General features: G+C 49.1%; 3 long non-coding RNA genes across 5 annotated transcripts; 2 read left to right on the top strand and 1 right to left on the bottom strand.

Moving 5' to 3' along the window:
* Positions 1 to 260: 260 nt before the first annotated feature.
* On the top strand, positions 261 to 9,604 carry Gm32768. 3 transcript variants are annotated; one of them, XR_379492.4, is made up of 3 exons: positions 261 to 1,140; positions 6,475 to 6,769; positions 9,385 to 9,604. It is a non-coding gene; the product is annotated as a predicted gene, 32768 (long non-coding RNA). The 3 variants fall into 3 exon arrangements; XR_870789.3 differs by having other exon boundaries at positions 7,527 to 9,604; XR_870788.3 differs by lacking the exon at positions 6,475 to 6,769 and having other exon boundaries at positions 261 to 3,497.
* Positions 4,338 to 18,788, bottom strand: 4930461G14Rik (RIKEN cDNA 4930461G14 gene). The gene is made up of 3 exons (NR_040736.1): positions 18,605 to 18,788; positions 7,044 to 7,160; positions 4,338 to 4,816 (listed from the first exon to the last, which is right to left on the bottom strand). It is a non-coding gene; the product is annotated as an RIKEN cDNA 4930461G14 gene (long non-coding RNA).
* On the top strand, positions 10,171 to 16,744 carry Gm32820. The gene is made up of 3 exons (XR_379493.4): positions 10,171 to 11,254; positions 13,305 to 13,456; positions 14,202 to 16,744. It is a non-coding gene; the product is annotated as a predicted gene, 32820 (long non-coding RNA).
* Positions 18,789 to 25,557: the final 6,769 nt, after the last annotated feature.

Below are 25,557 nucleotides of genomic sequence, written 5' to 3'. Positions count from 1 at the left end.
AGAACATAGAAGGAGTGTAAAAGACAAGGGGGTTGGCCTCTAGTAGGGTCGGGAATGGCTACCAAAAGCTGCGTTTTCTGAAGAACAGCTTGGGAATGTGAGCAATGGTCTCCCTGTGACCAGGTTTGATCCAGATGTGCGTACTGCCTGCACCCTGAGGTTGTGAGTTACCTGGCACATGATATGCAATATCCTGGTAGTGCTCGATGTGGTATATCCCTCTCTTCTTTCCTCCTGCCTTCTCTACACCACTCAGTGGCCAAGGCCTCCTGAAGTGTTCTGAAGCCCTCTACTGTCCCTCAGTAATTTCTGGCTTTCAGGCTGAAATGCCTCAGGCGGTGGACTCTCTCTGAGGGTAAGGGATAGAGAAATCCAGGATTAGTCAGCTTGTGAGAGGAATCGTGAGCTCATGTCAGGCCACACTCTGCATATTGTGGGTGAATTAAAGTCTACACACTTTACTTTTTAAAGTCCGGCCCTAAGAATGAGACAGCTGCACCTTTGCAGCCCTGATGGCAGGAGAAGCACATTGCCCAATCAGGTCCCTCTGCCAAGAATCTGGAGGCAGGGGGTGGGGAGCGAGTGTCTGCCATCCCGGGAAGCCTGGATGTTGGCTGAACGTGTCTCTTTACAGAGGGCAAGCACTCTTGGAAAAAATTGGCTTCAATGAATCCAAGGTGCAAGTCCTGGAGTCATGGTTGCTTCATGAATGTTCGAAGCCACTCTTAGCTGGAACCTCAGTTACTGGGGGTCTGGGCCATGCTGGGGAGGACAGATCCCCATTACAGTCTGTAGCTAGAGCCCCTCGGAGGCATGAACTGTCCCTTGGGGATTACAGGCTCTGTGGACCATCTGGATTGGCTGCCCATGTCTCAAGGCCTAAGCTGTTGTTTGCCAAGGCTGCTAGGGACCAGGCATGGGTCTTCCCTCGGGGCAACTCCAGGCCAGGCCAGGAAGATGGTCCCTAACACCCTCCTCCTTCCCATTGGCAAACCTCCCTCTACTCCTTTCTTTTCTTTCTCTTTGGGTTTTAGACAAAATCATCTATAGCCCAGGCTGACCTCTAGTTCACAGTATAGCTGAGGATGACTCTGGATTTCTGATCACCCTGCCTCTAAGCTCTGAGCAATGGAGTTACAGGTTTGTGTCACCATGCCCATGTGTGTCCACATGTTTATGTGTGCCCCCAACATGGGAGGGTCAGAGGACAATCTTTGGTGGTGTTCCTCGGGTGCCATCTACCTTTTTATTTTTAGACAGGGTCTCTTTGCTAAACAGAACTCACCAAGTAGGCTAGTTCAGCTGACCAGTGAGGTCCAGGGACCTACCTGTTCCCCTCTGCTGGGATTACAAGCCCTCTCATAACATCGGGTCTAGGGATCAAATCCATATCCCCATACTTGGAAGGCACGTACCTCACTAAGCTATCTCTTTAGCCTATATGGCAGTTTTTTGGGGTGCTAGGAATCAACCAAGGCCTTCATGCGTGCTAGGCAAGTACCCTGACCACTGAGCTATACCTTTATTATTTCCGTTTCTCTTTTGGTACTGGATGAACACAAGGCCTTGTGCTAAGGCCAGGCTCTGCCACTGAGCCCTACCTCATCCTCAAGCACCAACTAATACCCCAGCCTCCACCACTGAGCTGTACCCTAACCCCCACCCCTGAGTTATACCCCAGCCTCTACCACTGAGCCATTCCCCAGCACTCACTCCTGAGCTGTACCCCAGCCCCCACCACTGAGCTGTACCCTAGCCTCCATCACTGAGCTATACCCCAGCCCCCACCACTGAGCTATACCCCAGCCCCCACAACTGCGCCGTACCCTATTCTCCACCACTTAGCTATACCCCAGAACCCCTTGAGCTTATCCCAGCCCCCACCCCTGACCTATATACCCCAGCACCACTGAGCTGTACCCCAGCCCCCACCCCTGAGCCATACTCCAGCCTCCGAGGGCTTATTCTTGAACCTCAAATACCCTTTAGTCATTGCTACATTCATTCTGGAGCTCCTGTTTTTCTTTGTCCTAATGTTCTCCGACTGGGTGTTGCTAGTGTATCGTTCTGACCCTGGCCATTTTCCTGACCTCTTCTCCCCTCTGTTATTAGTTCTTCAGTTGATTCTCTTGAGCTTTCTGAATAAACAATCCTATCATGTACAAATAATGACAGCAATTTCTCTTCCTTTTCAAATGTTACACTTCTTTTTCTCTTTTAATGTAATAATGTATTGGCTTAAACTTCCAGAACAATGTAACATAATTATGGTAATAGCAGGCTTCCTTGTCCCACTGTGACTTAAATATGAAGGCCCCCCGATAGTGTTTTATTACCAAGAATGATGCTGATGTTGGCTGCAGATGTATTTTTTTTATTGTGTCAAGGAAATTTTTATTTTTATTTTTACTGAGTTTTAGCAGAGCTGATGTCCAGTCTACTAAATTCATTTACAGTGTCAGTTAGGATGATCATTTAATCTTTCCCTTTCTGTTAATCGACGTGATTAATTACATAAACCTGCTTGATTCCTGATATGTCTTTCTTATCATGTCTGACACAAGTGTTTGTGGAGTGGAGAGGAGACTGGTTGATCCGGGGTCAGGGTAGGGAACTCAGATGCCCTCTATATTGTGCCTGACTTCCCCGGGCTACACTGTTCTCTGGTTCCAGAGTGGAATCTCAGACAAGCCCACTGCAGTGCTCAGGAGGGCTGGATGGGGAGAGTTAGTCCCAGAGTAATCAGACCAGACAATTTCCTCCAGGGGTTCTTTGCTGCATTTAGCAGAAGACACAAGCTCTTGGTATGTTGCCTAAGCCCTTTACAACCAACCTTTTTACCCATATCTTTCTTCTCATCCCCAACTTGTACCCCTTAACTGTTCAGAACTCCTGACAGGCGGCAAAGGCTCTGGCCCTCTTACAGAGTACCTTCCCTGTTGGAATACCGTCCCTCCCTGTTTCCTTCCTCCCAAGGGAGGACTCAGTGTCACTATAAGGAGGGGGCTTCCCAACTAGAGGATGTCAGACCCTGTTCCACAGGCCTCTTGCTTACCTGAGAAGGGAGGCCCCTGTGTTTCAGGAACCCCAGGGTGCTGAGGATCACTCTAGTCCCTCACAGTCCCAGCTCTGAGCTCAGAGTCATCTCCAGGACAAACGCTCAACCAGCCCCAAGTGGAACATATTGTTTCCAATAGTGGGCACACCCTCCTTGCATCCCCTCCACAGGGCCGTGACTGGCCATGCTCACTGTCCCAGCTCCAACAACAGAGAATCCTGGGAGGCCTGAAACCCTGGCACGCAGCTGCAGTTCCCTGGAGCCTCTTTAGAAAACGCAGCCGGCCTTGTTTCCTTCTCATAAACAGCGACTGAGCACAGCATCAGGCCCCAGGGGAGACTGTTCCCCCAAAGCTGCTGCCATTGGAGATGCAGGAAGGGGGGACAAGTGGGCCCAAGAGGAACCAGATGATTCTGGATCATGTCAGGAGGAGCAGGAGGTAGGTATAATGGCTGTGTCTGAGTCTTTAGGTTTGCAGTATGTTATATAGGCAGGTGCCTGATCCAGTCCGTTTCCCTTCTTCACATCTGGACATCCAGTCTCAGGCTGGTGCCCTGCTACCTCCTTCCAGGGTCCCCTCATCCCAACAGTCACTTTTCTGTCTTTGCCATCACTCAGTTCCTGGGCCAAGCTGATATCTAGCGGAAGGCTGTTTGGTGGCTAAACCTGGAGTGGGTAGGTAGAGCTCAGGCCAGCACCCTCTTTATTGACCCACCCCTAAGTACAATGGCTTCAAGGACATCATCATCTTTGGTTGTAGGTTTAGGCAGACCTTAATTCAGATTCTAGCTCATCCCTTATTAGCTTTGTGATGTTGGACAGGATTTTTGTTTTTCTTTTCACCTCCCTGATCCTCTATAGAACAGAATACCCACCTCTAAACTTGTAAGGGTTTCATGAAGTGATCCTGTGACAGTAAAGCACTTAGCAGAGGGCCTGCCTGACACATGACATGGTAGGAGCTCAGTTAACTTAGTTACTGTTTTATAACACGTCAAGTAAGGCTGGTTTTCTTACATACCTTCCATTGCCACTGAAGAAACTGAGGTCAGATCTACTGATGGGCAGGAGATGACATCACTGTATCCTCTCCTCCACTAGCCAGGCCCTAAGTCAGAGAGAGGATCTACTGGGAGTCAGAGCATCGGACTTAAAGCCCCTGCTATATAGGACCCTGAGCCTCTAGCTTCATCTTGTGTACATCCAAGCCATGACTAACTTATCTAATAAATCTTTACATTGTGTCCAGCAAGTATCAGCCACAGTTACATGTCCTTCACATATAATAACTTTATATAATCAATAGCATTCAGTACATATTAATTTTAACCCTTCTGCCAAGCTCTCGGGGGAGATGCAACCATTAGTCCATTTTATGGGAGAGAGACTAGATCAGTTCAGTGGCTTCCCAAGGTCACACTGTGAGTGAGTGGGCGAGTGAGTGAGTGAGAGGGTCTCCATGATGGGTAGAGACCACAGTGATGCGGTTCCCACCCTTGGGTATAGATCAGGCTTCGTGATGCGATCATACTGAGTGTCAAGGTCTTCTAGTGTGGGGTCACAGGACACATTCTTGGGTGTGCTTGGCAGCCTATTTTAGGATAGAGTGGGAACATTGGCTTCATCCTTTCTTGGTAAGAAGCGTGTGTGGCTCGGGCTGCCCTCAGACTTGCTGTGTTCCTGAGGGTGGCCTCAAACTTCTGATCCTCTTGCGTCTCTCCATATCCCAAGTGACTCACTGTCCTCGTTCATGTGATGCTGTGGATGAAACCCAAGCTTCAGTGTGATAAGAAAACACTACCGAGCTACATTTTCGTCCCCGCTTCGCCCTACAAATGCCAATCACGGAGTCCACATCTCAAGCTATCACAAGTGTTTCCCTGGAGAGAGGACTGTGGGAACTTGGAGCAGAAGGGCTCTTTATTATTCAGAATAACCTCACTATTTAATTTACTATTAATAACGGCTCTCCAGTCAACCTTCTCTTAAGAAGTGAGAACCGGAGAGATGCCCCTCTCTCCCCGAGCCTCCTCCCTTCTCTTCACAGAGTACTGTGGACTCAGTCACGAGAGCATGAGCTGTTTGGGGGATTGGTGTGGGCGAGATGGAGGCCCAGATGATACAGCCAGCCCAGCTACCCTCCTCCTGCTGAGCTTGCTTTGTTGTTCCTTCCTGGTTGTGAGGAAAGCATGGGTGTCTTGTAGGCTGAGCAGGAAGGTCAAGGACTGATCTAGATGTGACACTGAGGCTGAAGCTGAGAGAAGGCTGTTGCCATCCACCCTTCCCCTCCTAAACCCAAAGGCAATGTGCATGCAGGGGCCACAGGCAGCAGAAGACCAAAGGGGCTAGGGGTCTTTTGGGAAAACACGCTCTAACCTGGCTCTACTAGAGGCCCAGTATAAGAAGGAACATGTCCAGAGAGGAACAGAGCCTTTAAGGAGAACTGATCCCAAGCCAGGCAAATACTTGGTCAGTCAGAAGATTCACAGGGAGCAAGAATAGTGCTGTCTGAGAGGGATACATATCCATTTCACCTATAGCTCCACTCAGGGCCTTATTGCCCAGGTGTTGGGAACATGTAGATCTCCCAAGTTTCAAAGCACAGTTGCTGCCACCATAAGGCAGTGTTGGGGCAGACACTGTGTCTGGATGGACATCTCGAGGGTGAAGCAGAGATCCCTCTACAGGGATGAACTTGGCCCTTACATATTTATTTAAGGTGGCATACCAGCTCTCAGTACTGACTGAGCTTGGCTCAGTTTTTCATATTCCAGCTCCAGTTTGATCTTTGCTATGCCAGGTGGCCTATTGGTTGACCTACAGGGAGATAAAAGTCTTCTACTCTCTCTCTTCTGACTTACCTGGCTGTACAGAGCTAGAGGATAATAGCTGTCCCCAGGGAGAGTTGCTGTTAGCATCCTGCCTCATGCCTCATGTCCTCTCATCCCTGGGATATAGCCAAGCATCCTCATATCCTTTGTTTTGGACCCCTCCTTGCCCTGGCCATCTGTAGAGTGGGTGAATCCTAGACACCCATAGGAGGGGGTTGAAGAGTGTGCTGTCACACCATGCCGTGGGCTGGTTTCAGTCTGCTTGATATAACAGTAGCTTTTGTGCCAAGCAAGAACCAGGTTTCATATACCTGCACACACACACACACACACACACACACACACACACACACACACACTCCTAACTATACATGCTACCAAACAGGAAGCCTGGCTCATTGTGAGGCCTCACTCTTTATTCAAGAAGCAGTCTCGGGTGTCTGAATGGATGCTTGAAGACTCCGTCTTTGCAATTAACACACTGCTGCAGTATTATTAGCCTCTGATAGGCAGGTCTGCCTTCGCCAGAGACTATAAATATGTGGGGCCAATGACTCAGCAAATCTGTTGCTATTTTTCTTGCAGGTCCGTGTGGATCTGTGTCTATGTACACCATGGCCCCATCTCCCTGCAGCTCCCATGGCTAGTAACCATGGAAACACAGTCCTCCCCAATACCATACTCTGCTGACAAACACTGGGAGTCCCCCCAGCCCCCTCCCCACCTCAGGGAAGTAGCATGAACCTCACCAGTTCCCAGTAAGCAAGGGATGATGGGGATGAAGAAGGTGGACATTTGCTCTAGGTCTTTGAAGGCCCAGACCAGGCCTCCAAATCCTTCCTCTGCCAGTCTATGGTCAAGGCCTGGTCACTTGCCTAAGGTGAGTGCTCTGTGTCCTAGTAGTATTGAGGGTGGCAGGGCAAGTCACAAATGCTGTGAACAGTGTGGCAGGGGGCTGGGGATCAGGTGTAGCAGTGGTGGTAGGGACTGAGGTTAATCAATGTGGGATAGACACTTGGGGCCTTGTTTTTCTGTTGAGAGAAGCTATAGAAGAGAGTATGGGCTTCTAATCCTTCCTCTCTTCCATCATTCCATTCCTCCTTTCATCCTTTCATTCCTCTATTCCTTCCACAAGTGTTCTCATTCACACTTACTTGTGTTTGTGCTTGGCCCTGTGCTGGGTGTGGCTCCCAGGGATAAATCAGATAAATCAGCTGCCTTTAGACTTGGGTTTAGAGACCAGAGAATTCCTTGAATGATGCTCAGGAGTCCTGGAGGTCAAGACAGAATAGAGCAGTGAGCATAACAGAGTGACTTCCTAAGGGCCTGAAGTGAATGGCGTATGACTGGAAAACATGGGTTCTTACCAGAGTCCACTCTGTTAGGAGGTACGTGTTGATTATGGATATGAGTGGGTAAGAGATACCTGAAGTTCTAATTCTGCCTCGAGTTAGGGGCAGCTCTTGAGGAAGCTGCCTAAGTTTGCTGACTTTTAATGGGGATGATGAGATAGAGGGTACCTACCTGGTTGGTCTGGGTAAAAATCAAGACAACTTTTGCTTCCAAAAACATGAACATTATTGTGCTAAAAAGATGCCAGGAATGTCTTTATATATCCCCTGCTTTCTTCCCTTCAGAGCCAAAAAGGGAGCTGGACTAGATGGTATGCCAAGGCTTTCTCTGTCCTCAGTTTCTCCATGTTCAAAGCAGGAAGAAGCAGCTTCTAACAGACAGGAAGGTGCAGTTGTTGGTCCCGTGAGTTGTTGGGACCAACTTGCTTTCCCTGCTTTAGGGAAAACGGGCCAGACCTAAGCTGCTGTTTCTTAAGGACACCATCCTTTTCCCTGGAGCTTCCCCAGTGGCTGAAGAGCCCCAAAGCCAGCAGCCACAACTGGGCTGGCCCTTACCCTTCAACTCTTCAGCCTCAACAGGGGAGAAAGAGATGTGAGGACCACCCAGTCTCCAGACTACTTAGATCCCAGTACCCAGATTCCCTATGTGCCTACTGATCTGGTACACTGAGTATCTCTTCGTCAGCTCATAAAGGAGTCTCACGTTGAGCCAGGACTTCTCAATCTATGGATCAACACCAACAGAAAACACAGACATTTACATTATGATTCACAACAGTAGAAAAATTACAGTTATGAAGTAGCAACAAAATAATTTTATGGCTGTGGGTCAGTATAGCATGAGGAACAGTAAGTAAAGGGTCACAGCGTTAGGAAGGCTGAGAACCACTGCACCAGGCTGATGCTGAGTGTCTATTGTTATTTCCAGATAGGGAATCAGAGACTCGGCAAGCTTAGGATCTGGTCCAAGGTTGCACAGATACAGGGCCGGGGTCAGGACTTCAGACCATCAGTGACCTTCATAACACTCTGCACCACCCTGGCTCCATGATGGACTTCTACAGATGGGGAAGAGAGACACAGTATACATGCAGGGCTGGAAAGATGGCTCAGTCAAGAGTCAAAGTGATTGCTTCACAAGCACGGGGACCTGCATTTGGAACCCCATAACCCATATAAAACATCCTACCTCTGTAATCCCAATACTGGCAAGGCAAAGACAGATGAACCCTAGGGGTTTCTGCCCAGCAAGTCCAGCCTAATCAGTAAGCTTCAGGTTCAGTGAGAGACTCTGTCTCAATAAACAAGGTGAAGAGTGACTGAGGAAGGTACTTGGCATTGACCTCTGGCTTCTCCATGAGTTACACGATTACACATATAGAGAGAAGTAGTATGTATGCGACTGTGAACTGAAAGTGGGTTGTAGGATCATATCTGCAGGAGGAGTACAGGTATTCAGAACTATTCCAAGATGATGCCGGAGTGCTGTGAGTCAGGATATAGGATTTGAATAGGCTGTTTCTCTAGTTCAGAGAGGAAAGTGGGGTGGGTTGGGGGAATCTGTCAGTCATGAATATTTTGACATAAACATGTTTTGGAATTGGCCAAGTAGCTATTACAGAAGGCTGTATGTGTGTTCCACTTATACAGAGAAAGTACCACACACAGGAGATGGATTCCAGTCTCTGTGAATGCCAGGTGTGGAAGGCAGTGATCTTCAGAGGAGACAGTTCCTCAGACAGATGTGACTGTTATGGGCCAGGTCACTCCAAGTTCTTCCTGTGACCTTCAGTGATCCACAGAGCAGCTTCACTACCTGTCTTAAAGACGGGGACTCTTACATCTAAAGACAGCCTGGGCTATAAGGCCAAGCACTCTACGGCTGTGGTATGGTTGGTTCGGGTACCTGCCTGAGGAGCAAATGCAGAGAACCTTGAGTTTTGTCTTCAAATGGCCCTGGCTGTGTCTTAATACAGTCAGTTACAGGTTCTCAGAGCTTGGTGTGCAAAATGTCATGGGTGCAGCTAGCTTGAAGGGCCTGAATGAGAGTCTAGTGGGATCCAGTTTGCCAGGTTGCCCCTGGGTTTTAGGGTCTCTATTCAAGTATCATAGTTCACCTTTTCCTTCCCCTTCTTTGTCCTAGGGATGCCATTCTAGATGTCTGGTTCAGTGAGACAGAGATTTCAACCTGGATCCTGGTGTGACCGCGTAAAACAACTAGTGCATGTGGAATACATAGCAGGCATGTTACATGCTGTGCACATGCACTCAAGGCCCCTGATGCTGCCCTGCCAACCTATTATTTTCTCCACTGTGCAGATGCTTGAAGTGGAGATTAAAGTTTTGCTGGCTTCACAAAATGACTTAAAAAGATGTCCCCCCTTTTCTAGGACACAAAAGCTTTTTGTTGTTGTTTTGTTGTTGTTTTTTGTTTTCGAGACAGGGTTTCTCTGTATAGCCCTGGCTGTCCTGGAACTCACTTTGTAGACCAGGCTGGCCTCCAACTCAGAAATCTACCTGCCTCTGCCTCCCGAGTGCTGGGATTAAAGGCGTGTGCCACCATGCCAGGCAGGATACAAAAGATTTAAACATAAATTAATTCTTCCCTCCCTCCCTCCCTCCCTCCCTCCCTCCCTCCCTCCCTCCCTCCCTCCCTCCCTCCCTTTCTCCTCTTTCTCCTCCTCCTTTTTTAAAATTAAAATTGAGCATATAAAGCCTTTAGGACTGGATTATTCTCTGTGAGAAGACTTGATTAATTCAATCTGAAGCCAGATGTGGTGCCACATACCTTTAAAGAGGCAGAAGCAGGGGGCTCTCTGAGTTTGAGGCCAGTCTGGTCTACCGAGTGAGTTCCAAGACATCCAGGGCTTCACAGAGAAACCCTGTCTCAAAAAACCACCACCACCACCACCACCACCACCACCAATAATTAATAATAATAATAATCCAATCTGTTATGAGTTTGGGGGCAATCTCTGTTTTCTATGTCTTCTTTCTGTTTGGTAAGTTTCCTTCTCTCAAGAAGGTGAGCACAGCTCCTACCTGGCAGGTGGTTAGAGACCCTGGCTTTATGCACTTGTAGTTTGTGTGTTTGTAACAGAACAGCCACTCTGTCTGGAACACATTAGGTCTCCTCACACTGCTAGTACCACTTGCTTCCCTGTTGGAACCAAAGAGGAACAGAATGCAAGGCCGGACCTCCCTATTTGTTGAAGATTAGAAGTTTGTGTCCCTACAAAATTCATATTTTAAAATGCTTATCCTGGGGCTAGAGAGATAGGTTGGTGATTAGGAGTCCAACTCCTCTTCCAGAGGGACCCAAGCTCTATTTGTGGGCCCTTCGTTACGTGGCTCACATTGTCTGTACTTCCAGCTCCTGGAGACCCTGTGCTCTCTTCTGGCCTCTAGAGGAACACAAGCCCACATGTGTAAACCCATAGGCAGACAAATGATTAAAAATAAACATTTAAAAATTGCTAACCCCAAATGTGATGGTGTCAGAAGGTGGGGCCTTTGGGAGGTGACTGGGTTTTAACATCTCCACACATGGGCCTTAATGAATGTGATCAGCACCCACTTAAAAAGAAATCTGGAGCTGGCAAGATGGCTCAGTGGGTAAAAGGTACTGGTCACAAAGCCTGATGACTCGGTTCCTCCTGGGTTCCATATGGTGGAAAGTGAGAACCAACTCCTTCCTGCCAGTTGTCTTCTGACCTCTACACGTGCCGTATCGTGCTTGTGTTCAAGGGCCTGTATGTTCAGGGTAGGTCTTCCCATGTCAGTTACACCTTTACTGACACACTTGAGGTATGTCTCCTAGGTGACCTCATATCTAGGTGACAATGAAGATTTACCATCACCAGGAGCTTATGACCAGATACAACCAGAGGGGTGTCCTCTGCCTTTGCCTCCTCCTCAGTGTCCAGTTCCCATATCTGAGTCCTGCAGGAGATCGCCATGAGCCCTATGATCACTTCTGCAGCTGCCAAGCCTAGGCTACATGGAGCCTTCATGTGAGTCACTGGCCAGCCACGAATGAGGAGACAGAGTCTAAGGATGAGAGCCTGCTTAATTTTCTTGCCTCTAGGCTCATATCCTTCCCCTGCTCTGTGGACCTAATAGTGCTGGGCATGTGGCAGGACAACTCATCCCTACGATCAGCCCTTTGGGGAGTGTTTCTAAGGAATCACCAGGCAAGGCTCTAGGCCCACCACTCTGCCTCGTATTTAGAAATCTAAGAAATCCATATACCATCAGTAAACCAGGTCCTAGTCTTCTCTTCTTCAGTCATCTGGCCCTAGGGAACACCCCATGAGGCTATAGGCTCATGCTTGGCAGCAGACAGCATTGTATAAGGAGTAGAAACCATAGGCATTTGGGCAATTTCCTCATGTAACTTGTTTGTGCCTTCAGGACCTGCTCCAGGCTTAATCACTTATATACCACTTCCATTTGGTAATAGACTGTTTGCTATACATGTCTTACTTTATGACTCGGTGGGTCTGATGATACCCAGCTCATAAGGGGCTGTTCAGGTCGCATGGTAACTTGGTATCCTATTGTCAAATGTTCAGTTTCCACTAAGGCCCAATAGCAGGCTAAGCACTGTTTTGCCAAGAGAGAATAATATCTGCAGATGATGGTAGAGCTTTGCTCCAAAATCCCAAAGGTCTCTTCTGTGATTCACCCACAAAGGCCTGCCAAAGCCTCCAAACAGCATCTCTATCTGCCACTGACTCCTCAAGTACCATCAGATCTTCTGGGTCATATGGTCCAAGTGGTATAGCAGCCTGCACAGCAGCCTGGACCTGTTGAAGAGCCTTTTCCTGTTCCAGGCCCCACACAAAGCTAGCAGCTTTCTGAGTCGCTTGGTAAAAGGGCTTGAATAACACATCCAAGTGAGGAATGTGCTGTCTCCAGAATCCAAACAGACTCGATAAATGTTGTGCTTCTTTCTTGGTGGTGGGAGGGACCAGGTTCAATAACTTGTTTTTCACCTTAGAAGGAATATCTCTGCATGCCCCACACCACTGGACTCGTAAGAATTTCACTGAGCTAAACGGTCCTTGAATTTTGGTTGGATTTATTTTCCGTCCTCTGATATGCATGTGTAACCAGTGATTCCAAAGTGGTTGCTACCTCCCACTCGTTTGGTCCAATCAGCATGATATCATTAATATAGTGCACCAATGTGATATTTTGTGGAAGAGACAGATGATCAAGATCCCTTCTTAACTAAGTTATGATGCAGAACAGGAGAGTTAATACATCTTTGAGACAAAACTGTAAAGGTATACTACTGGCCTTACTAATTAAAAGTAAATTGCTTTTGGTGGTCCTTATGGATAGGTACTGAGAAGAAGGCATTTGCTAGATCAGTAGCTGCATACAAGGTACCTACTTCTGTCCTAGTTAGGGTTTTAATGTTGTGAACAGACATCATGACCAAGGTAAATCTTAGAAGGACAACATTTATTGGGCCTGGCTTACAGGTCAGAGGTTTAGTCCATTGTCATTAAGGTAGGAGCATGGCAGAGTCCAGGTAGGCGTGTTGCAGGAGAAGCTGAGAGTTCTACATCTTCATATGAAGGCCACTAGGAGAAGACTGACTTCTAGGCAGCAAGAGTAAGGGTCTTAAATCACAAGCCCACAGTGACACAATTCCTCCAACAAGGCCACACCTATTGTAACAAGGCTACACCTGCAAATAGTGCCACTTCCTGGGCCAAGCATATTCAAACCACCACACTAATTCTCTAGTGTCTATAGCTAGAAGCTCATCTTGTGGCAGAGGTGGACACACAGGTGGCTCTATATCTTTGATCATTAGCAATGCTGTTGATGGTCAAGGTACTATGGAACACAAGGGGAAAATAACTAACCCATTCTGTGCATGGGGTAAGAATTAGACATTACTCCTTAGGTTGAGTCTTGAAGGGTACATAGAGCTAGACAGGAGGTTAGGCACCTCTGAAGAGGGGGAGGGGACCACATGGTGTCTGAGTTCAATCTGTTAGAGAAGTCCCCATCACTCATGAGAAAACAGGGCAACTCTTGCTTCAGGGGTTGGCAGTCCTGGGCTACCATGTTGCCAACGTCTCTCTCCAACTGGCATTGAACAAATATTAGTGGACCGAGCCCTGGAGCCCAGCAGAAGGAAGAGAGAACAGAGCAGAGAAATCCCTGTGTAGACACAACAGTGAATCCTGACTGTGGTAAGTGCTGTTCTTGCCTTTGTCAAAAGGACTATAACTAGGACCCATGAAGGCCATGGTCACATTGTTAGACCAAGATCTGAAGTGGGCTCATCTAGGGGCTGGTGGGAAGTGTGCAGATAATTGAGGGTAGAGGGGCTACCCCACAGCCACTCAGGAAGACCTTGGGCACATTGGGTGAACTACTGCTTTCCCGGCAATGGCAATGTTAGCCTCACAGTGTCTGGGAACTGGGCTTGAACCTCATGCCCCACTAGGAGCTCCCCTTTCTCTTCCTGGATGTTATTGGACAAATCCTTCGACTTCCAGGCTTGGGCCCCAGGTGTTCTCCTCCCATCCTGTCACTAAGCAAGCTTGTTAACATTCTTGGGAACTTGCCTGTGACTCTCCCAACCAATTTCAGAAGCACAGCAGATCCATTCTATGACCAGTGCAAAATGCTCAGGAGTGAGGCTTTAGAAAGCCTGAGAGGCCTTGGGCAAGTCAGTCAACCTCTCTGGGCCTTTAGTGGCACCTTGTGGCAGCAACTACTTGAAAACAAAGTCCTTGGGATTGGTATACTCTGCTTTCCTGCCACCCAGCATGCCCTGATTATCTCCCTGTTTCACAAAGGGCAACGTGCGGCCACCCTTCTTGTCATCTGGCTTTCTAGTCCTAGTGTAGGCAGTAAAAGACCATCCCAAGGCAGGGATTATATATATCTGCCTTCCAGTCTTAGGACGAACTCCTATTTTACTTTTATCAGCTCCAGGACAAGGACATGGAGGACAAATGTGAGCACATGACATCAGAAACATATGCAGAGAGACAAAGTCTACACTCAAGCAAGGCCTGTCCTGATCTCCCTTTTGCTGATGACTGTGGCGTCCTGGCCAGTCCAGAAATGCCTGGAAGGGTTCCTGGCTTGCTTCTGTGTGTGCCATGCTGTGCGCCCATGCATGTGGTTTGTCATAGGGAACGTTTCTTGGTGTTCTATAGTAAGATCTTCAACCCAAGCTCCAGCTGGGAGGAGCACCTTCGTCCACTGACTTTGAGATGACTGCCTGGTCTGCTTAGCTAGCAGCACTCTGTGCCTTGCAATCCCCACCATGCAAGTCTGCTCCTTCCAGAGGTCTGCTGGCTTCCTCGGATCTAAGGAAACCCCTCTTCCAGAAAGTGGTTTCTGACTCACAGGGGCACCTAGAGACATGTGGATTAAGAAGGCCTTCCAGGCCTCTGGCCAAATTCTAATGGTGAAATTTGAAGCCGGGTCTTTGAAATTCAGAATATCTCTTCCACACTGTGGATCTGATCACCACCCCCACCCAGAAGGCAGTAGGGTAGGAAGGACACATCATCCCTGCCACCACCAGCCATCTGGAGACTGAGATGGGAGGGCTGTGGCAGAGTAATCTGTGACCAGGGCTTGGGGACTTGGTGTGGGGCCTGTAATGCCTGGCTAGACTCCACCTCATCAAGAAGATTAAGGGTAATTGAGTAGCGGCTCTCACAAGGCTACTTGAAAGTTGGAGGTTGGCCCAAAACCTGCCCACTAGGATGCGCTCATGCCAGGATTGTGAGAGCTCCCATCAAAAACCAGAAGAACATCCAGGCCTCCTGTGGCTGGAGGAAACCTGTGGCAACCAGATCAGGGCTCTTCTGACACAGATAAGACACCTGATGCTCATTGGTCTGTGAGGGACACTTCACTATAACTATCCTCATCTTTGCCATCTCACAGGGGAAGAAAGTGAGGCCTCCAGAGGGATCCCAGAATCCCGGTGTCAGGGAAGACTATTGAGGTCAAGTGCCATAGCCCAAGTGACTCTGGGCAGAGTGCCCCTTGCTAAGCTCCGGGAACCACCCTCCTTATTGAGTCAGACAGAGCCAAGAATGAGAGCCTTGAGATAGAGGGATCAAGCCGAACTGCACACTAACCCTTTTCTTTCCATCTTACAACACTGCTCTTGCAGGTACCTGCAGAAACCTGAAGGGGGCACTGGATCTGGAGTTTCATGAAGTTGTGAGCTGCCCAGCATGGGTGCCAATAACACTGGTCTTTAGTAGCAGGAACTGGCACACTTAAACATGGAGCTGTCTCTCCAGCCCTGCACATGGGGCCCGCTAACTTCTGACCTCTTAAACCTTCATTGACTCCCACTACTTCCAGGACCCCCTGAGGACCTCCCTGCTGCCTTCTTCCCACAACACCAGTCTCCCTGTCATATCCCTGTCTCTTCTCTCCTGTGCCTCCCTGCCATCCTCTAAAGCGCTTTCTACGAAGCCTTCCTGTGTTCATTTTGTAACTGGGGCAGGTCATAGAGACCGGTGTCAGTTTCTTAGCCTTCATCTTCATCATTACATCCTCTTGGTGAGATAAAGGGAAAAAGAAAGGGAACCTTGTCTCTCTTCTGAGCTCTCAAAGCAAACTTGCTCCGGGTCCTGTGTTCTGTTAACCACAAGAAGAGCTCATGGCACATACTCTTCCTTTGAGCTGCCCCACTGGGGATCCTGAACCTCAAGCCTCAGGGCCAGGACACTAGGGCTCTATTTTCCACAACCTAGAAGGCTCAGACTCTTTCTTTAACCCTGAGGAGAACTGAATGTTAGCTCCCAGATTTGTGTGATGGGCGAGGGTGGAGCCAACTAAGACCCGCCCCCTCCAGGGCTGGTGAGAGTGTTCATTATTTCCCTGCCATGCCAGCCAGGCCTTGGGGTGAAGCCAGCCCCAGCTTTTGATGGGAGACAGATTTAATTACCTTCTCAGGCAGAGGGCGAGGATAATGAGAAGCAGATAAAAAGCTTGGCAAGGCAGGGCCCTTGAGCACTCGGCCTGCCTACCCCTACATACAGCCTCTGGGGGTTCAGGGAGAGCAAGAGTGTGGCTTCCCAGGCAGCTGTGGCCCTTGTGTAATGCCACCACCATGCCCGAGACTGAGTCAGCACTCTGTCTGGGTTACACAGAGCACTCCCACCCCAGTGCGGAGGAATGCTCGGTCTTCTGCAGCAGTGTGGAGTTAGTCCTAGGACAGATGGGAAACAAGACACAAGCAGACACCAGGGCTTCTGGCTTGTACGAGGCCTGAAAGTTCTGATGGAATGGGACATTAAGAAGAAAGATTGTGGAGAAAGGAGATCTGTGTGGGGGTGTGGCAAGGCTTGTCATACTCAGGATTGGGGCATCTTTGCCTTTCCCAGGCAGCCTGCCTGACCTGGTGTTTTCTTTCAAGTGCTTATAGGATTGTCCCAGAGCTTCCTTCTGAGTCTGTTCCAAAATTCTTTTATAATTGAAACTAGGAATCCTGAGAGGGGACCCCATTTTCTTGGTAACATATGGTAACCTAGCTGAGGCTCCATGAAGTTGTCAGTAACGGTATGGCTAGACTTGGGAACTTTACAGAGTGGCTAAGGCACTGGAGTGTTCTTGGATTCTTGTTGGTGAGGATAAGGAGGGAGAGCGGAGGTGGTGGGAGAACAGAATGGGGTGCCTGCTTGAAGATGACAAAAGGACTAGGCAAGAGGAAGAGGTTGGGCAGACAAGTGAAGAACATTCTTGTGGGGTCCATTCTGGATTCTGGGTTCTTCCCTGAGGGTGACACAGGGTGCTACACAAACTAGGCGGGTATCTTTCTGCTCCCTGCCTTTCCTGCCTTTCCCTTAGAAATGCCATCATGCTGGGCTCCACAGCAGATCCCTAGGGGGATAAACAAACCTGAGTGCCCAGAGAAGGATTGATAGAGAAGGGCCAGAGATGAGGGTGGGTCTTCTGCTCAGACCTGGTTCTCATGCTGATGACCGGAGCCTGAGCTGGGAGGACCTGAAGGGGAAATTGTCAAACTATCCCTTCATTCCACTGGACTCCTTTCCAAAGGGGCAGCCGGAAGGGCAATCAGGAGGTGTGGAACTTAATACTGTAGCCCATACTCCAGATAGGAAATTTATTTTCTTAATCCTGGGTAAGCTAACACTATCCTCCACATCATAGTTTCCTGATCAGTAAAGTGAGGCTTGAAACCACATCTCAGGATTGTGGCATGAATTTTAAAAAGAGAGCCACACCGAGGATAATGTATGTAAAATTCCTAACATGATGCCTGGCAAGGGGCAGCTCCCAACCACTAGCTGTAATGATGGTTACTATTACTAATCCCGTTGGGCAGTGCTTCTCCACCTTTGAAAACTCTAGGTTCCTTTGTGAGAGGCACACAGGTCTCAAACCCCTGCCTTCTTCCACACAGGATTTAAAAAGAAATAAAGGCTGGAGGGGTGGGGAGACATTTCAAGAACTTACAAGAGAGCTTCCCAAATACAGGGATGGCTCCGGGTGGGCTGGGATGGGGAAGGTGTTCTGGGCTGCATTTCTGAGTGTGGTCCCGAGGCTCGGAGCAACCACTTGGGTAGGACTCCCCTCTTTCCCAGGCTACCCGCAGTGTGTGTTGGATCCCCGCCCAGCCTCGCAGCTCAGGCCGCAGTGACTTTGAGCCAAGAACAGAGGAAGCTCTTTCGAATACAAATACCTTTGGACCCTCAGATCCCAGCCGGCGCGCCATTCTCATGCTAATGAATGGGGCTCCAGTTCAGGTGGTTTTGAAGGGGAAATTGCCAACACAGTTACCCAGCCCAGCCTGCTGCGTTTCTCCTCTGCCAGGACTAAGACCTCGGGGATCATTTTTAGCACGGCCTCCAGTACCAGCACCAGCTCTACCCCAGTGACTCTATAGTTCTGCAAGTCTCATGACTGGCTGGGCTCCATTATTTGGGGTTTATGAACTGAACAGATCCTTCTAAATCAATGTAATAATTCACGTGACAGTGATAGCTGCCATTCACACACCTACTCTCCAGTCAGGGTGTTTGGGAGTGTGCTCAGAGCACTGGGTCCGTCATTGTTCCGTCTGCAGCAGTGAGGCCCAGAAAGTAAGGCAAAGTGCTCCAGACCTTGCCACTGTGGTGCCAGGCTCCAAAGTCAGATGTTGTATAGGGCTACACCTGTAGGACATAGGCCTTGATCATAGGTCACATCACCCTATGATCATCAGTTTGGGGTTTCTGGGCCTGTAAATATTCCCCCACTGAAGCCCCATTTCATTTTTCTGTTGTCTTATCATTGCCCTCTCCCCTTTTATCCAGACCTGGACAATACCTGTTTTAACTCAATGAACTACTCACCCTTCAAGGCCTAAGTCACTTGTACCAGCTCTGCTACATAAAGCTGTCCAAGCAAGCTCTCTTCATTCTGTCTCCACTGTTCAGATCTTTAGGATAGTCCTCAGGTGTGGTCCTGTCCCCTTCTGGGCTGGGAAGTACTTGAGGGAGAGTACCTGCCTAGTTCATCTCCACAATGCCAATGCCTGGCACTGAAGAGGTCAACTCAGGAACTTTGGAAAATTCCATCTCCTCTCCTGGAAGAGAAAGGTCATAGAGGACTTAGGCACCACCCCCTCCGGAAGGGAGGGGCTAATTACATTCCTCAGACAAGGTGGGGGGAGGGAGGAACCAACCATCAGCCACTTGCGGGTATGGGAAGTCCTGAGCACATAGACACATTCTGTGACCATTGGCCACCTATAGACAAGGGAAGTCCTTGCCACCTCATTCCCTAAAGACCAATCAGTTTAAAAGTCGCACTGTTCTGCCAATCACAATGTGCGCAATGGCTGCGGCTCTGAAAACTGTATAAAAACTTACCGAATGGGCTGTGCAGAGTCCTTGTTCTCTCTTCTTCTTGTGCAGGGTGACCCCAGCATGCTGGAACAATAAAATTCCTCTTGTTTTTGCAACGATTCCCGGCTCAGCGTTGTTCACTGTGTGTGTGTTGGGGGCAAAGGTGTGTGTGGGGGGGAAATCTCTCACCAGAGTCTTACATTATTGGGCCTGGTAATCAGCTTCGAGAATGTTTCCAGGATGAGCCATTGACTAAAAGGGATGGTTCCAGTGGAGAAGGCTCTGGGCACTGAAGGGGGCACTGAAGCAAAAGTGTCATGAGCTCTTGGCATCATGAAGCTCCACACCTTGGCTTCACTCTCCCATCTGTGCTGGCAGTGTCTCCTCCAGAGCGTCCTAAGACAGGTCACTTTGTACCTCAGGGCCTTGACTAAGGCCAAGGAAAACTTGACTCAAAAGTGACTTCAGCCTAGATAGGCAGGGTACCAGCATTGCATTTGACACCCGTCTCCTACCAAGGTATGGGGAATGTGGCTGGTGGGTCACTGCCTCCTGCCTTTGGGGGGCTGCGTGGTTTTGGAGAGAGCATGTATACTTCTATTCAAGAGCAGCCAGACCTCTAGGTAATCAGGCTCTAAGCCACATCCCAGCTCAGATCAAAGGCAGCCAGACTATCGTCAGTTCACATGAGTCACACATTAGCCAAGCATCATGGGAGAGTGATCTTCCCCGTGAAGCCTCAGTCACAAATGCCCTGCTCCCCCACCTCTGCTACGAAGCCCAGACATATTAACTAAGCCTGCTTCCTTGAGATGCAAGACCTTCCACCCCCAGACACCTTCAAAAGGAGACATGTTCCTTGGCTGATGAGATGGAAACTCTCTCAGACTCTGTCCCCCAGTGGCATCTGCAGCACTGATAAGGCTCTACCCTACAGGACAGTGTGACTCAGCCTCTCCTCCTCCCTCTCTTCTCTTTCTGCCTAAAATCTAATACTCCTCAGATGACTTCTGAATGGACTTCCCCCTCCACCTTGGCAATGGCTAGGTTGCACACTCTCTCAACTCCTTCTTGAATTTTCCACCCCATCCTGGACTTAGTAGAGACTAGAGAAGAGCCTTGTAGAGACAGTGAGCTAAGCAAGCTCCAGGCTGGGGTACTCCTCTTTTGTTCAGCTCTGACCTGACTCCTGTCCTATAAAAGCCCACCCTGGCTCTGGAGCGGTTATGTGTAGGGTTCTGGGAGGTGGGGGGAGAGGGATACTTATTCAGGAAGTCATGTCCTGGAATTTATCTCCATAGCCTAAGAGGAGGAAGCACTACCCGGCTGGTGGTGCTGGGGTAGGCTGAGGGAAGGAAGTCATTGGGGTTTGATGGGAAGCTCATTTTGCCGTAATTGTATTGTGCACATTAAACCAGAAATTGTGAGAGTGAAGGCAGAGCAGGAAAGGTGCTGAAGGAGTTTCCAGGGGAGGAGCAGGGGCTGAGGAGGCATCCCAGACTCATATGGGACAAGGGGTGGGGCTTTAAGGTCCTCTGGGCCAGGCAGGGACAGCACCACCCTACTCTTTTATATTTACATTTTTATTTTCACACATATATGTATATGTGGCATGCATGCCTGTTTGGTGTGTGTGTGCGCGCATTTATGTGTTCAGGTAAAGGTGTGTTGAAGCTAGGGGTTGACATTGGGGGTTTTGACCATTCGCCATCTACCTCATACATTGAGGCAAGGTCTCTCATTTGTACCCAGAGCTTGCGGATTTGATTAGTTTAGCTTCCCATCTTGCTTTGGGGAGCCTCCATCTGCTTCCCAACACCCCTTAGAGGACTGGGCTTAAATAGGTGTGCTAACTTCCTACCCAGCATTTAGATGGATGTGGGGATTAGAACTCAAGTTCACACAAGTGCTTTACCCACTAAGCCAGCCCCTCCCCAACCAGCTCTTGCCAGTTGAGCCTAAAGAAGGTGGTAGGCAGAATGCAAGAACCAGGTTTCTGCTAAACTGACTGTTCACTAAGTGGCAGGCCCTCTGGATCGTCTTCTCACTTACATGATGTTCTTCATTGGAACCCTTGAAACAAACAATTGAGGCAGACACGATGCTACCTCAATTCCCCACGAGAAACCTGTAAGAAATGGACATTCTTTTCCCAAAGACACACAGCGATTTAACAATTTAGCACAGTCCAGGGAGGTGAACCTGACTTCTGCAGTGAATATAGATAGGAAAACTGAGGCCAGGTCACTGGGGAAGATGGAGAAACCGTTTGCATGGATCTGATATCTTGATGTAAGCCCTACCCATGCAGCAAGCCAGGAGTAAATACTTTGGTTGATTCATCTGCCCCATCCACTTCCCCAGCATCTATTTATTTTCCTGGCTGAATACACAGAATATAGCCTGGCTCATGGTGAAGCCCAGAGTCTTACTTGCCAGAGGAAGAAGACAGCTGTCAACGGACCAAAAGAATAAGAATGCTTCCTGGAGAAGTATGTTGGGACCCTTGGCTGGGCTTCTTGCCCTCTCTAGAACCAAGATGTCACTTCTGCACACCAAGAGCTACCCCTACCTTGGGGCAACAGTGGAAGCCATGGCTGGAGAAAGCAAACAATTCCTGAAGGTGACAGATTCTCCTGGGAAGGGACTTAGCCCCATAGTCAGTAGAACAGGCCACCTTACTCCCCACCTATGCCCTGCACTCCCAGGAAAGAACCCTTGGGGCCAGCTCTGCCTTTCTTCTGACCCAATGGGGTGTCTGGTGGGTGGAGCTGCAGATTGGCAGGTAGATACAGCTTTCTCTGCCTGTTCCTGTGCTGTGCCAAAAGCCTCACCAGAACCCTCAACCTGGCTATGCCCTCTTGATTCCCAGGGCCTGTGTTCTCAGCACTGGCTTGGCTGCTAGAGGAGGCACCTATGGATTCTGGGCCTCCATCCAAACTCTGAATGGGCCCTGCTTAGCATCTCACGATGATCTAAACTTTCCACATCTTTCCTGGAGAAGTCATGGTCTAAGCTTATCTCAGAAAGCCAACACAACTCTTTGGTTAACAAGTGGTGGTATTGCCATGACTTGATTTTGAATGTAGACTTCATTAGGCTTCACACTATGAGCGGAGTTGGGGCTCATTCTGTGACCAGTGTCAGGGCTTAGGGTGTGGTCAAGATCAGGGCTCAGTTTATGATCATGATCAGGCTCAGTGTGTGGCCAGGGTCAGGGCTAGATATGATCAAGATCAAGTTCAGGTGTGACTATGTTTCCTCCATGTGTGGCTAGGATCAGGCTCAACAGGCAACTAGGGCTCAGCAAGAAACTAGGATCCAGGCTCAGTACATGACTAGGATCAGGACTCAGTGTGTGACTAGTACCAGGGTTTAGTGTGTGATTAGGTTCAGGGCTTGCTATGAGACTAGTGTCAGGGCTCAGTATATGGCCAGGGTAGGGATTTAGTCTGTGGTCATGTTCATCATTCAGCCTGCAACTGTCACTGGCAGCCCATTTTCAGGGAACTGACTTTTCTTAGACCCAGTACAGCATTTTGAGCACTGCCTGATGTAGCAGGGTAAAGGTAACCCTTAAGAGCAGCAGTTCTCAACCTGTGGGTTGTGACCACTGCCTCCCCTAACCCCATATCAGATGTTCTGCATATCAGATATTTGCATTATGATTCATAGCAGTAGCAAAATTACAGTTATGAAGTAGCAACAGAAGTATTGAAATGAAAAAAAAAACATGAGGAACTGCAATAAAGGGTCGCAGCATTAGGAAGGTTGAGAACCACTGTGGGGCAACCCAGATTGGCTCACCCTTTGCTAGCTTTTACTGTAAGCATCATTGTGAGCCTTGGTCCACACCTTGAGTTGCTCACCTGTAAATAAAGATGGTATTTTTTGCATTGCCTTGATCTACTTTGTGTTGCCCTGAGACTTATTTTGAACAGTTTGAGAGGCTGGGATGTCCAAAGGCGAGAGTCTAGCATCTGATGAAGCCTTCCCAGCTACACTGGCACTCCAGGGAGCGAGAAGACAAAATGAGTCATTTTGTCCTGTTAAAGGGACCTGGAGAGACGGCTCAGCCGTGGAAGCACTGGCCATGCAAGAGAGGACCGAGATCTGCAGAAACTCACGTAAATGCCACATGGGTTTGGGGCTTGTCTGTAATTCCAGTCTTGGAAACCAGAGACAGAGGATCCCCAGAACAATTTGGGTAGCAAAATTAGCCAAATTGGTGAGTTCTAAGTTGAGAGATCTCGCCTCAGTAAGTAAAAAAGGGAGAGAGCTATGGAAGACAGATTGTCAACATCAATTTTGGGCCTACACATGCACTTACACACATACATACTCACGTGTTTTTTGTTTTTTGTTTTTTTTAAAGATGCAGGCTGGGCAGTGGTGGCACACACTTTAATCCCAGCACTCAGGAGGCTGAAGCAGGCAGATATCTGTGAGTTCAAAGGTCAGCTTGTTCTATAGAGCTAGTTCTAGGACAGCCAGAGCTACATAATGAGACCGTTTCAAAAAGCAAAAACAAAACTAAAATAAACTACTCAACAACAATAACAAACCACGTGCACACATCCACACCACACACACAGAGAAAAAAATTAATAAAAGGAGTCTTTCCCCTTAGAAGCCCGGCTGTGGCGACAGAGTTTACCCATGGGAGTTTACCCATGTGAGCTCAGGGCTCCACCTCCTCTCACACTTCGCATTAGGCCTCAGTTCTAGCCTTGCAACATAGGCCATTGGAGATGCTTGTGTAAAGCAGACAGCGCCTGAAGGCTGGGAAGACATAGGAAGATGAAATGCTGGCGTTCAACCTCAAGCTCGGTGTGTACCCAGCCAGTGTGCAGGAGATAGTGGATCATCTCTTACTGCAGACCCTGGGTCTTACCTAACACTTACCCAGCCCTACGGCTGCCTTTGCTCACTGCAGTAATAGCTAGAGGGCCTTCCTCTGCACTCTGACAGGTCCTGGGAGACCTCAGCAGGAAGCAGGAGGGTTGGAGTGGAGGAGCACACAGATCCAAGTGTCCTTTGCAGCTCTGAGGCCCTGACTCTACAGAGGCAGGTGCCAGGCTTTCCCGGAGGTCCCTCCAACCCCTAGGCTTTGGGATTCTGTAATTGATTTTGGCATCCTCTAGCCGGCTGCTCTTCCTAATTTGCATGCTTTTCAAGAGTGTGGAATTCCAAGCACCAAGCTGTCTTCCCTGCCCCATCCAACAAGATGAGCACCTGTTTTCCAAGTCCCTCAGAAGAGAAATGAAAACAAGTAATTGAAATAGCAGTGATCCTGATGGGGATGACATAGGTTATTTCTCTGCAGTTGGCGAATGAGCCAATTCAAGCCAGATTAGATTATATTAAAGGCAGGTGTACTGGGAAGCTGCACTCGGGCAAATTCACTGGCCCCAAGGACCAAGGCCATGGGAAGGGAGGGAGTAGAGGGGAGGGAGAGAGAAAGAAAGGGGTACTTGCAGAGAGAGAAGAGAGTAGAGGAGAAAGAGGAAGAAGGAGGGAGAGAGGGGGGAAGAGGGAGAAAGAGGGAGGGAGAGGGAAACAGAGGGAGGAGAGAAATAGAAAGGGAAGAAGAGAGAGGGGAGAGAAGGAGAAGGAGGGAGAGAGGGGCAGGGGGAGGGAGGAGAGAGGGGGAGAGGAGGAGGGGGAGATTGAGAGGGAGAGGAAGAGGGAGAGGGAGAGGGAGGGGGAGGGGGAGGGGGAGGGGGAGAGGGAGAGGGAGAGGGAGAGGGAGAGGGAGAGGGAGAGGGAGAGGGAGAGGGAGAGGGAGAGGGAGAGGGAGAGGGAGAGGGAGAGAGCACAAAATGTCTGGATTATATAGGGAGGAGCCTCTGGGGGAAGGACAGGCCAGTCCCTGGGCTGGAAAGTTCAGAGTTAGGGACAGGGTATGCCAGGGATTCTGGGAGAATCTGGAGGCCAGGTCAGGTCTGCTTTGATATGTAAAATATGTACCCCAGTCCCTTGTCCTGTAGTCTGAAACCAAACAGATGGGGAGGGCCCAATCATCAAGGGAGGGCTGTGGGTGTCTGAAATAGACTGGCGGACAAGGCCACTAATCTCGGATGGCATAGAGGCCATCCATCCTGTCAGAAGCAAAGGATGAGCTCAGGCACGGCAGCAGACCCAATCATGGCAGAGAGGCATCAGGGACTCCAAGCCTGATGGGTCACGGAAGGCTAGCCCAACCGCAGTCTTCTCAGCCGAGTGGCCTCACACAGGTCCCTGAACTTGTCTATGCCTCAGTTTGCTCCTCAGCAAAATGGGCTGCTGCTGCGTGTGTATGTGTGTGTGTGTGTGTGTGTGTGTGTGTGTGTGTGTGTTTTGGTGGAGCGTGTCGAATGATCCTCTCACATGGGTCACATACCAGTTATCCTGCATAGTTACATTGTGATTCATAACAGTAGCAAAATTACAGCTACTCACCCCAAGGGTTCTTCCTT

The sequence above is a fragment of the Mus musculus genome, chromosome 9 (assembly GCF_000001635.26).
Source record: "Mus musculus strain C57BL/6J chromosome 9, GRCm38.p6 C57BL/6J".
Taxonomy (NCBI): Eukaryota; Metazoa; Chordata; class Mammalia; order Rodentia; family Muridae; genus Mus; species Mus musculus.
Note: the sequence above shows the minus strand (reverse complement) of the source record. Positions and strands in the feature narration are given on the sequence as shown.